General features: G+C 38.1%; 1 pseudogene across 1 annotated transcript; it reads right to left on the minus strand.

Moving 5' to 3' along the window:
* Positions 1–6,520: 6,520 nt before the first annotated feature.
* Positions 6,521–6,921, minus strand: LOC308506423 (protein cornichon homolog 4-like; annotated as a pseudogene). Its single transcript has 2 exons — positions 6,662–6,921; positions 6,521–6,614 (listed from the first exon to the last, which is right to left on the minus strand). The product of its transcript is annotated as a protein cornichon homolog 4-like (transcript).
* Positions 6,922–13,665: the final 6,744 nt, after the last annotated feature.

Raw genomic sequence — 13,665 nt, forward strand, 5'->3', positions numbered from 1 at the left:
AACAATATTTTTGATTCTTATTTGGATATAAAATTTCATCCTTTGCTGTTTTTGTTTATTAATCATGAAATAGCAGTGTTTTTTTTAATAGATGTCTTTTTGTAGAATATTTTTATGGCAATGGAATCCATCGCTAGCTATTTGTGATTTAATTATAGAATTTTGTGACACAGACATCCAATCAACTTGCTAAATATATTTTAAAAACAGGTAAAGGAGGGAGAACAAGAAAACAACTAAGAATGTTAAATTCAATCAAAAGACTTGTCCTCTGCTTTCAATAATCCTTTTCGATAATGTTTGTAGCTGAATCTAAAACTCCTATGATACATGTAACACTCTGCACAATGAACTCAATTTTCTGTGCAGTTACCTAATACTATATAAAGCTTCACCACACCTTTCCATGTATTTCTAAAGCTTAGCTTTCATTAATAATTGGTAACAAGTAATAATTATGAAAACATTGCTTTTGGGGGCTGTTGCCCATATGCTTTCTTACTTTTTAATTCTCCTGTTTGGTTATACTCTGCTTGTCCCCTTTACCAGAAATTTATAGGGGCAATGTATTATTATTATTCTATTACTGACTTAGCTACACTTCAGATACAGTACACTTTTTCCCCCGGGCGGTAACTTTATGGATTGCTCTAATGCATTAAATCATTTTCAGGATTCACTGATAATTATTCTTGGAGAATTTACTAACCTGGGTGGTACCTAATGGGACCCCGTGATGTTATATATTTTTTTCAATTATAGGCATAGTTCCACCTCTAAAAGAATTTGCAGTCTAAAATCACTAAAAGGGACCAGCATCAAGGTTCATTATTAGTGATTATTCATAAATTTGGAAAAGAACTCAACATACCTGTATATGCAACTTATCAATTAAAATCGGGGCTACAAAGTATTTAGGATAAAGGTGAGTTGGGAGTTGAACCAATAGCTAAGACCCAGAACAGTTAAGCAGAAATTAAAGAGCAAAGCAGAAAAATTTAGCAGGATTTTCCTCCCCCTGGGGTCTTCAGGGTAGTGAAGATCTCTCCTGCTATACACAGATGTGCAGGGAAGTTGTTATTAACTTACTCAAAGTTGAGGAAGTGTCTGTACCCAGTATACGGATGAGCCTTTCATATTAATCATGACCAGGAAATATTGCGTAGAACCTCTGTTGGTCACTAATCCTGGAGTATGTACTCCGAGGATTTGATTATGCTTTCTGAGAAAGGCTCCCTTTCTCCGCTTTTGAGAGGAGATTGAGAAAGGACACGTACGGCAGACTGCTGTGTGCTGCTATCATATGACATCACCGGAAATATGGAAGGTGGCAGGACCACCAGCTTACCAGGATCTTTTTTTTTTTTTGTAACACTTTTTATTTTATTTCATTAGTTTCAGGTGTACAAAACAATGGAATATTTAAACATTTATCATTTATTACCAAAATCTTAAAGAGGCCCCACATCACTGAATGGTAACAGTCCAGCCTAGGGTTGGACGGGGGACTTAGTGGTAGGAAAATGAGGGAAGGAAGTTATGATTAGGGAAATCTTATTCCCTAATTCAGTTAATAGATTTCCCAAATGCAAAATGATACAATACAAAGGTTAGCTAAAAGTTTGTTTACTTATTTTTGGTGTGCTTGTTTAGTTGTGATATATTGCTGTGTATCTCAGAAAAATGTGAAAAAAATGTTAAAATAGATTAGAGATTATCAGATAAACTGTAGTGGAGGCAATAAAGGACATTTTAAAATGGAATATAAAATCACCTGTAAAACGCTAGACTTTGAACTAACTGGGCATATTGACGTGTGTTATGAGTTAGTGGTCTTGTGATTTTCAGATTACGCCACTGTACATAATAGAGCGTTGTCTGATAGACCTCACTAAGTGGCCTGGCACTCAACCAGATCTGTCATCTAGAGGAGAGGAAGGCAATTCCAGTTTCATCCAAATAATCTCATATTAAAATAAGGAAGAACAAATGTGACACAGCTGCGGTAGCCTGCCCAGGTTAAAATACTTACAAATATTTTATGTCTGTAATATAAGACTGCTTGCTAATGGGAGAATATTATGTGTAAAAGAGTGCCAGATTGCCTTTGATATAAGTTGGTAATAAAAATGCTACAGGGTTAGTATTTACGATCCCTGTAGGTTATAACATGCTTCCTGTGCTATTACATTAACAGGCCCTAAGAAAAAAATCTATACAATATGGTCACTTTCCTTAAATAGCATGTACAACACATGCACAATCAGCTAGAACATTGAAACAACAATTTATCGGAACCTGTTACACATCATAAAAATAATAGTTTATGTAAACATGTGCCTTTCCTGAAGAGACCATCATGTGTGCTTTGGATCATGCTACATTCCACTGCCATACAAATATGAAAATATGTACAATCAACAAATGTCATGTTTTAGTCAATACCACACAATGCTCTTTGTTGGGGCCGGGGGAGGAATAATATAGCTGAGCTCAAGTAATCTAACAAATGATGAAGTTCTGAGATTTATGAATAAAGACACCTCATTTATTATACAAAGTTAAGGAATGTCCCTTCAGGGAAAAGAAAATGTAACATAACTCCACTGATGTATTTGAAACAAGAAACAAACAAACAAACTAGCTCCTAAAGGGAATGGTGAAATTCTCATCATTTCAGTCTCTATTGGCAATCAGAAAATATGGTAATAACATGAAGGAAAATAATCCCAACAGTATAGTAGATGATTTGACAAAGGGAAGATTATAGTGATATTTTGGTTTTGAAGTTAACATAGAATTTTAAATGTGATTCTTTTTTAAAAAATTTTATTGGGGAACATTGGGGGACAATGTGTTTCTCCAGGGCCCATCAGCTCCAAGTCCTTGTCCTTCAATCTAGTTGTGGAACGTGCAGCTCAGCTCCAAGTCCAGTCTCCATTTTCAATCTTTAGTTGCAGGGGGTGCAGCCCACCACCACATGGGAATTGAACCGGCAACCTTGTTGTTGAGAGCTTGCGCTCTAACCAACTGAGCCATCCGGCCGCCCATCCCAAAGCTCAGCAGCAGCTCATTGTCTCCAATCTAGTTGTTGAGGGCGCAGCTCACTGGCCCATGTGGGAATTGAACCAGCAACCCTGTAGTTCAGAGCTAGTGTTCTGACCAATTGAGCCATCAGGACTCCCCTTAAGTGTGATTCTTTAATGACTATTACTTTAGGAGACATACACATATGGATAATGTAATGTCAGTCCAGAAATACTGAAGGCTGTCTGTCTGTAAAGGAGTACCATAAACACTGAATTTGATTCAGCCCCCTCTGACCCATCCTAGCCAACTGGGTGACCTGTTGACTCTTACCTGGATATATTTCCGGAGATCATTCCCACAGAGTGACTCTATTGAAGCTGATGTCAGGTTTTATTGCAAGCCTGGGAAGACATTTTTAAGCACATCTGGTCATATGGGATCCCTTCAATCACACTATATGCTGACTAGTCTACTCCCATCCTCTTGAGAAAACATCTTATAAGTATTTTTCTTAGAAACAAATGTCATTCCACCTAGCCCATATTTAGGGTGATACTCAGTAATTAAATAAGAAGTTTTATAGTTTGGGGTCAGATAAGCAAAAACTGAGATGGTGTGGTAGGTAGAATTCCAAGATGACATCCAAGAGACCTGCCCTTTTAGGTACATGCCTTGTATAACCCTCTCCCCGTTAGTGTGGGTAAGACCTATCATGGGATCTTACTACTATGTTTCTGTTCCATTATATGGCAAAAGTGAAGTGATTAGGGTTTTAATCAGTTGATTTTGAATTAATCAAAAAAGGGATCATTCTGGTGGGCCTGGAATAAGCAGGTGAGCCTTTGCTAAAAAGGTCTCCAGGTAAGAGAAATGAAGCAACAGTAGGCTTTCTCTTGCTTGCCTCCAAGAAGCAAACCACCAGGGTGTGGAGAGGGTCATATGGCAGCAAATGGCCTCAGTCCTCACAGCTGCAAGGATCTGAATTCTGCCAATAACCAGTGAGTTGAGAAGGACTCCAAGATAATATGAGATTGTACCTCCAGCCAACACCTTGATGTAAGTCTTGTGAGAGCCTGAGCGGAAGAGCCTGTTAAACCACACTCAGACTCCAGATTCACAGAAATGGTGAAATAATAATAGTTAATGTGTGTTGTTTTAAACTACTAAATGTAGGGTAAAAACTTATTTGTTACACAGCCAATACAGATATCTGCCATTGTCTTTGTCAGGGTTTATTTGTTCTTACTCCCAGGAAAACCTCTAACTGGATTGAAGTTTGTGCCTTCAATTCTGTGTTCTAAGGAAATAGATAATTGTTGGCTGGAAAATTCCCTCTTTGTAATAACTTAATAACTTTTCCCTAGCTTTCTAGTCTATACATTAAGAAATCTGAATTCTTTTAACTTTTACAAGATCTGACAATTAAGAACTCATCCTAGAAGAAGTTCTACGTACCTCATTGCTAAATATCACTGCGGTCACCTTCGAAGTACTCCCCTTGGGAAGCTATGCACTAATGCCAACACCTAATCCACCCTTCAAAGCAATTTTGGAACTCTTTTTCTGGAATGGCCATCAGAGCTGTTTTCGTATTACCCTTGATGTCCTGAATGTCATCAAAATGTCTTCTTTTCAACATTTCCTTTATCTTTGCATAAAGAAAGAAGTCATTGGGGGCCAGATCATGTGAGTAGGGAGGGTGTTCCAATACAGTGATTTGTTTACTGGCTAAAACCTCCCTCACAGACAGTGCTGTGTGAGCTGGTGCATTGTCGTGATGCAAGAACCATGAATTGTTGGCAAAAGGTTCATGTCGCGTAACTTTTTCACGCAGCTTTTTCAGCACTTCCAAATAGTAGTCGTGGTGAACTGTTTGTCCAGTTGGTACAAATTCGTAATGAATAATCCCTCTGATATAAGAAAAGGTTAGCAACATCGTTGCAACAAAGTTTGCAAACTTAATTGTCTGTCCTCATATATGTAAACTTTTAACCTCCACATTTGTTTAACATTTCTGGAATACATATTTTTAGTTCTTATAATGTTTCTTTCTGAACACACTTCAATTTACCCACAAATCATGTGTTGGCTTAGATGAATTCAAGATCCCAGAAGGAGCTTACCTCTGATACTAGAATAGAGGTATTAGTCTGTGCCTTGTACTAGGAAGTACAGGCATGTTGTGTATAAGGCAACATGTATAAGGCATCTTTGCATGTTGTGTACAGGAGAATAGCCCATCCTTTTGGCTTTCTCTCTATTTGTTTACTTTTTACTATCTATTATACCAGCTACGAATTGTTAATTCAAATGGACTTTGTGTACCCATTCTAACTTGTTATAGAACTAGACAGGCATTACAGCTTATTGTTGCTTTTTGTTGTGTTACATTTTGTTTTAATTGTGGTAAAAAACAAACACACCCATAATATAAAGTTTACCATCTTAACCATTTCTAAATGTACAGTTCAGTGATATCAAATATAATCACATTGCTGTGTGACTAATTTCTAAAACGTTTTCATCTCACAAAACTGAAACCCATTAAAAAAGTCCCCACCCGAGAGTGGTTAGATGGGTGTGTGGGAGGGGGTTGGGGATAAGGGGAAAGGTGAAGGGATTTGGAAGCAGCTGGTAACCACAAGATGGCCTCAGGGTTTTTCTTTTGAAAATTAATTTGGGGAAGGTATTCTATAATGTTGTAAAGATTTTGTTGGGTATCCGATGGACATGCGTCCTATTTGGGAGACCACCTCAGGGATACTGTGGATACCTGATCATGGCATTGTACATCAGAAGCTAAACATTAATGAATGCCAACTATAATTTTATATATATAATGTGATGGTTCAGTGTGAGGTCGGAGGGATAGTGGATGGGGGGAGGGGGGTTCACAGTATGAGGGATATAAATGATGAACAGTCTAAGTATTACCTTGTTTTGTACACCTGAAACTAATAAATAAATTAATTAATAAAAAAAAAAAAAAAAAAAAAAAAGTCCCCACTATCCCAGGTCTTGGCAATGATCATTCCACTTTAGGTTTATGCAAATTTGAATACTCTAAACACCTCATATACATGAAATCATACAGTATGTGTCTTTTTTGTGACTGGCTTATTTTGCTTAATATGTGTTCAAGGTTTATCCATATGTTACTAGGGTTCTCCAGAGAAACAGAAATATATACAAAATTTGAGATTGTGTGGTTGACAGAATTCCAAGGTGGTCTCTAAGAGTCCTGCTCTGTCACATTCATGCCTTGTATAATTCTCTCCCCATTAGTGTGGATGGAACCTTATTCTTAAAAATATTTTATATGGTAAAAATGGAGCAAAAGCAGTTTTTTGTTCAAGGAGGAAAAAATATACGGCTATGGTCACAATTCTAAATATGACTTTAAGTAATCTCTGGCTCTCAATTGTGCACGGTAATATATATAGGTTGGCTTCAGCCATGGCTTCTGTCATTTATCAAAGCTAAAATCAGACTATAAAGACACATGAGGAAACAGAGCAAGTTGAAACCAAGCTTGATCACGACTTCTTTCAAGTGTGACTTCAGCTGCCCCCGACTGTGTATTTCTGTTGGATCAAACACTCCCATGTTACCACTTGGCACCATAATTAACCGATAGAGATTTCAAGTGGCAACAGGCGACGTGAGAAGGAAGAGGAACCAGTGCAAGGAAAGCAGCATAAATACAGTGACAGTGGTATGGCCAATCAATTCTGGAATTACCCACTTGTTTAATTTCCAGCAACATGATCTAGCATTAATGTAATCACATTCTAAATCAGGTAATATAATTATGAAGTACACTGAGAGAAAGATGAGCAGGCAACAGTGGAGGAGAGAGATGAATATACAGCCTCCATTCTCTCCTCCCATTGCCTCTCCTCCCCTTCCTTCTCCTCTTGTCTGCTCTTCTCTCCCCCTGCACTGTTCTCTCTCTCTCTCTCCTTCTCTCTCCCTCTCTCTCGTTTGTTTTTTAACTGTGAAGTTTACTTCTGTACAGTTTGATCTTCTTCCCTAATTCCCTGATTTGTTTCTGAGTAAATTGGTTAGTATTTCTTTTTTGTGGGGGGAGGAGCAGGGAGAGGAATGTCATTATGCAGACTGTTACAGAAAAAGAAAATGATTAGCTGCAGAATGGCAATACCATTCATATAACTCCCGAAAGGGGACATCTGAGATTGCCATCGTGAGTCCTAGGGCCAGAGAAAGGCAAAGATTCTATGTAGCTTGGAGCTTCTGTGAGGAATAACTATGTTTGCAACTGGTGGGCACACAGTCTGCATCCCTTAAAAGAGAGCTGGGTCTGCTACGGGTGCTCATTTCCCCCTCGATGGAACCTCAACCTCTGCAATCAGGGTTCCATCAGCAGGCATTGTATTAGGTTGGTGCAAAAGTAATAGCAGTTTTTGCAATGATTTTTAACCATTTAAATCACAATTACTTTTGCACCAACCTAATACTTACTGCTAGGAATATAGGTGCATTTATATTTAAAACTATTTATTCATGAGGAACTTTTCATCTCTCATTTATATGGCTGATTTTCTAAACTAGTGTTTCCGGTTTCAAATTGTGGTCCGTGGACCAACAACATCAGCATCAACTGAGAAATTGTTAGAAATGCCAGTTCTTGAGCTCCAACATAGACTTACAAAATTAGAAATTTGGGGTATAGATCCCAGTATTCCGTCTTTTATTGAGCCCTGCTGATGATTTTGATTGGGGCCAAAGTCTGACAACCACTGCTTGATGGCATATTGGAATTACCCATGGAACTTTAAAAACTACTGATGACTGGCTCCTACTCCCAGCAATTCTGATTTAATAGTTCGGGGATGCAACTTGGGCTTCAGGAGTTTTAAAAGCTCCCCAGGTGGTGCTAATGTGCAACTAAAGATGAGAACCAATGATCTATGTCTACAGGGCTCAAGACAATTAGATCCCTTTCCAGATCTGCTGGAAGCAGTGATTTTCAAACATGGCTGCTCTCTGGAATCACTTGGAGAACTTCGAGATACCTGATGTGTCACAGAATCCCCAGAGCTTGTGATTTAATTATTCTGTGGTTGCGCCAGTCCTTAGAAAACAAAAGTCAGGCGATTCTAATGTGCTGACGAATCTCCGAAACAGTGGGTTAAAGACTAAACTCCTAATTCTAAAGATAAATTCCTAGTTCCAAAGACTGAATTCCGAAATCTGAGGAAGACACTAAATTTATGACCCTTATAAAGACTAAGCACACACACACAAACACACACACACACATACACAAAAGGACAATTAAGGTCACGAACTCATCCTAGAAAAAGTGCTGCATACCTCATTACTGAATATCACTATGGTCACCTTGGAAGTACTCCCCTTGGGAAGCTATGCACCGATGCCAGCGCCTAGTCAATCCTTCAAAGCAGTTTTGGAACTCTTTTTCTGGAATGGCCATCAGAGCTGTCATCGTATTACCCTTGATGTCCTGAATGTCATCAAACTGTCTTCCTTTCAATATTTCCTTTATCTTTGGGTAAAGAAAGAAGTCATTGGGGACTAGGTCAGGTGAGTAGGGAGGGTGTTTCAAGACAGTTATTTGTTTACTGGCTAAAAACTCCCTCACAGCCAGTGCAGTGAGAGAGCTGGTGCATTGTTGTGATGCAAGAGCCATGAATTGTTGGCGAAAAGTTCACGTCATCTAACTTTTTCACACAGCCTTTTCAGCACTTCCAAATGGTAGACTTGGTTAACTGTTTGTCTAGTTGCTACAAATTCATAATGAATAATCCCTCTGATATCAAAAAAGGTTAGCAACATTGTTGCAACAAGTTCGCAAATTCAATTGCTAGACCTTGTATACGTGTAATTAGTATATATTTAAGAGTTAACTGCCTGTAAACATCCCTAAACAAGATAGAGATTTTAGTAAAGGTGATTTGTAGCTCTAGGTAAGGTAATGGAAGCAATACTTCTCAACTTTGACAGCACATTAGAATCTCATGGGAGTTTTTAAAACCTGTAATACTTAGTCCTCACTGCAGACCAATGAAATCCAATTAAATCAGAAGGTATGGATGTAGCTGAGGTATCAGCATTATTTAATTTAAATCAGAACATTGCAGAGTAATCAATGGCACAGTGTTATTTAAATCTCCTCAGAAGTTTCCAAAGGACACCTGAGGTTGAGAACCATGGGTTAGACGCCCAAGATGTGTCCAAACTTTTTTCCATGTTTTTCACCAAGGGCCATATGCGGTAAAATACACAAACAGCCGGGCCACTCACTTAAGGTGAAGTACGTATTGCCTCACCTGGTTTATTGAAGTAAACTAAATATATTTTTGGAATTTGCTGCGGGCCAATGAACAATGGATTGCAGCCGCAGTTGGCCCGCGGGCCGTAGTGTGGACCCCCCTGCTTAGAGGGTAGCATCACTTCAGGTGAGAAGGAAATGTATTCGTTCCACTTTTCTTATAGGTCACGGAGCAGCCGGGCCTGACTGTGTGCTCAGGGAAGAAATGACAGAGTCATCAGCAGGGGGAATGATACTGGCACCAGCATAGGTCCTTTACTAATATGGACTATCTGGTATACTGTTGGCTTTTGAGTGGTTTGACATTCGGTGGCTGTATGCCCCTGTACCTATTACCCAATACTCTTTTCATATATTATTACTAAAAATAAAACATTTGCACTCTATTCAAACTGCTGTGTAAAAACTAAGCTGAAACAGCTTGTTAGTGCAGTGGTTTCCAACCAGTAGTGATTTTGTTCCCCAGAGCATATTTCGTGATATCTGGAAACATTTTGGTGTCACGACTGTTGGGGGAAGGGAAGCTTTTCTCGCCTCTACTGGATAATGGGCAGGGAAGCTTCTAAATATCCTACAATGCACAGGAGAGCTCCCCACCCCAACAAAGAATCATCGTGCTGAGGCTGAAAAACCCTGCTTTTGTGGAAGGCCTACAGGCTTCATCTCTTTCAGGGGATGATGTAGACCAATGGTAGAAAGTCCATTACAAGGTAGAATTTGCTTGGGGGAGACTTCAAATCTCCAGAACTTCTTGAGAGAACCAAATCCTCTGAAGACTATACCTTGTTGCTAAGAAAAGAAATTCAGCCACATAGTGGTTTTGAATTGACAAACAACCATTACCATAACATCTGTTTAAAATTTGCTCCTGTGTTTCTCAAAGTAAATTCAAACGTATAATACGAAATACATTCTAATAATAGAATCTCACTCTGTGTAAATATTTTAGAACAACCAACAAATCACCTAGAGGACTTTTTATTTCCATCCTCTTTTACCCTAGGCTCTGAGTGTCTTTCCCTATCTTCTACCCAGGCTGGTCCAGGTACATTTCTGTAAGTGACAGTTGCGTACTCAAATCCTCCAGAAAGCCTTGTTGCCCTAGGAGCCCCAAACGAGAAGAGTTGCCCCTCCTTCATGTTCCCTGAATACTCTGTGCACATTTCTGTCATAGTACTCACATCCAATTTTAAAACATGCATCTGACTCCTTAATCAACTCTATTTCTTTAAGGTAGAGCCTTTGCCCTGTAGCTCCAGGACTTAGCAACCCTCCTGGCACGTTACAGATACTGAAATTTTTGTTAAATAAACAAACAAATGATGATACATTTGCATCATTAATTGTTGATTATGCAATACTAAGAAAACACTGTTTTGGTTGAACTGTTATGTAGGCAACTTAGATTTATCATATCAAGAACAGTTTTGAAATGCACTCAACCACAAAAGTCCACATTTATACTTAGATTCAGCTATCCATGCTGCTTCCTGCCTCTCCTAGTCACTTTCAACCCTTGTTTTAGAGTTCAAGCTTACTGAGCCCAAATACTGTTTCTTTTGCCCATATAAAATGTTATAAAAACCTAACCAAAATAGAATGTCAAGAAGCCATGGAGTTTAATGTGTGTGTGTGTGTGTGTGTGTTTCAAACTCAGTTTAAAAAAAAAAAAGACTTCATGGAAATACATTTTGATTGTTTTAAAATATTTTCAAGAAAAAAAGAGATTGAACTTTTAACCTTCTGACGGTGTTTTTCAGTTTCTTCTGGAGACATCTGCCAAAGCCCTAGTGCTAGGCACCTGTAGGTATTTTTAGTCATTTGTGCCTGTTCATTTTGATTAAAGGAATTGGGGATAAAAAGAAAGTGAGACATTCCAGAAAGGGCTAAAGAAAGGACGTCGTTAACGTTTTTCTATCGGCAAATTCAGTCATCAACTTAATTGCTGAGATTGAATTGTTCTCATGAGGTTTTCACAGTGACTGCTTGCTTCATTGACCATCCTGTTCTACAAAGAAATATATGTAGAGACTCTGAAATTATATATTATTTCTGGGAAAAGATCTGCATTTCCTTGATAGGGAAAAAAAATTATAGTTAGTTCAAAATATGTATTTTTGAGAGTTTTGGAGAAGAGTCACTGAAAATCTAAGAATACTTCCCATTTCTTTAATACCTGACAACTGAAGTTCTCACTGCACCAGTTAAGGCACATCAGAGTCAGCAGCTAGTCAACAAACCTCTAATAAAATCTTTCCCTTCGCATATATTTAACAAAAAATAGAAAGGCCATTGACATGCAGACTAAAGAAAAAACAAGACTATCAACTCTAATTCTGACTCACTAAGGACATTTTATGTCTTCTCTGCTGCTGTATGTACTTTTGCTGCATTTCTGTGAGTTTTCTTCCTGTTCTCCCAAGATAATTTTGTAATGAGGAGGTGGAAAGAATGGAGTTTTGTGTTTGGAGCTGAGAGACTAGATTCCTAAATATGTACTTTAACATTACTCCTGACTTGTACTGTACAATTAACATTACATAGCATTCTATTCTCTGTATTCACCATAAATCACCGGATACAAGTTAATTCTAAGTAAAATACCCTTACGTTTTATTTCATCCCATTATACCTACCACAGCTATATTTGTGTGTGTGTATAAATATACAGATTTATGTGTATTATTCCAGAAGCAAAGTTTAATGGTTTCAGAAACCACTAACTGTGTAATGCCATAGATGTCATGGAAAGAAAAATATAAGATGCATTTTTAAAAGTTATATATATACACACATACACATATGCATGTGGGAGTGTGCTTACTGGATATAGAAAAGTGGGGACCATGAAGGCTTAGCTGGGAGTGCAATGTGTCCACATGTGTTTGAGGAGTGGCAAAAACACAGGTGTGAGGAAATACATAAATATACATTTTAACCCCCTCTTCACAATGTAGGTGAATCAATTACCTGTAAAATATGGTGTTTAACTAAATTATGTAGATTTCTCATGTCTATGAAACTTTAGAATTCTATAAATGAGTTTTTTTGTTGTTTTTTTTTTAAGCAATGTGTATACCTAAGTAAAATTCTGATCTGATAGTGAAGAGGTGGTTCTGTCTTTGTGGTTCTTCCAAGTATGCTCAGAGTTTTAAAAACAAAAATGGGTACCCAGGTCCATCTTTTTCACTTTTCTGAATATTTGACAGCTTTCTCTTTAAATTCTCTGTTCGTTATCCATCAAACCATTAGACATTGTGTTTAGCGGTTTAGTAAGGGAAGCCATTTATAAAGAAATTTGTACAAAGTAAGAATTTGAACAGTAGGTGATAAACGTTGCTCAACCTCTTTCAAGTGGCAGCACCAACAGATGGCATCATTTTCTTTCCATTTTTGATTTTGCAACAAAATTTTTGATTTTAAAACGCTTAATTACCTAAAATCATTTCAGAAATGTATATGCTGCCTGAGGGAATGGCTTGTCTGATTCTTTTACCTTGTTTCTAACACTTAACACCATCCTGAATGCACAATCACACAGTATTGTTGGTCCATGGAAAAGTATGATCCCAGGGAAGGAAAAATCTCCACTGTATCTTTTTTCTGGAAAATGAAATAACAGCTACGGGATGTACTACTTTTAAATTACAATTCCCTATTCCAACATATAAAGTTGGTTGCAGGTAACAGAATCTAGCCTGTTTAGTTTAAGTAATGGGCGATTATTAAGAAGTATTACAAATACAAAACTTTTGGAAGGGCTGAGGGAATAGATCGTACAATGAATTTAAAGTAGTAAACCCATTCATGGTGCTGGAGAACGAGAACCGCCAGCACCCACACCAAAACCACAGTACTTTTACTGGGCAGGATTTTCCTGTCGCCAAGTCCAGAATCATGCTTGATTCCATGACATGAGAACTGCCACCACCGCTGACAATCTTAGCTACTCTTCCCGTTGCCACTGCACACCTGGCACCCTGGCCCTTTCCTAACACAACGTGCTTCTAAATTAAATCTCATACAAGTGCATCTGATAAGTGGAAGGTGCACCTAACACAAAGGAGAGTTTATGCAGATTTAAAAAATTCTGCCTTGGAAAGGTTCACCATGTGAGGGACTCTCAAAATGTGAGAAGGAAGTTCGCATGCTTGGAGACAGCCACAAATGACAGATAGCTACTCTGTGAACTCCATTAAAAAAACAAAACCTCCTCAATAGTGTGGTGCTGTTTTTAAAAAGGTTTTAGTATTATTGTGGTTCCACTTTGAGATCTGAGAGCCAGGAAAAGAAAAATCAGGAAGTTAAGTGACTGGCCA

The sequence above is a fragment of the Rhinolophus hipposideros genome (genome assembly GCF_964194185.1).
Source record: "Rhinolophus hipposideros genome assembly, chromosome: 2".
NCBI lineage: Eukaryota > Metazoa > Chordata > Mammalia > Chiroptera > Rhinolophidae > Rhinolophus > Rhinolophus hipposideros.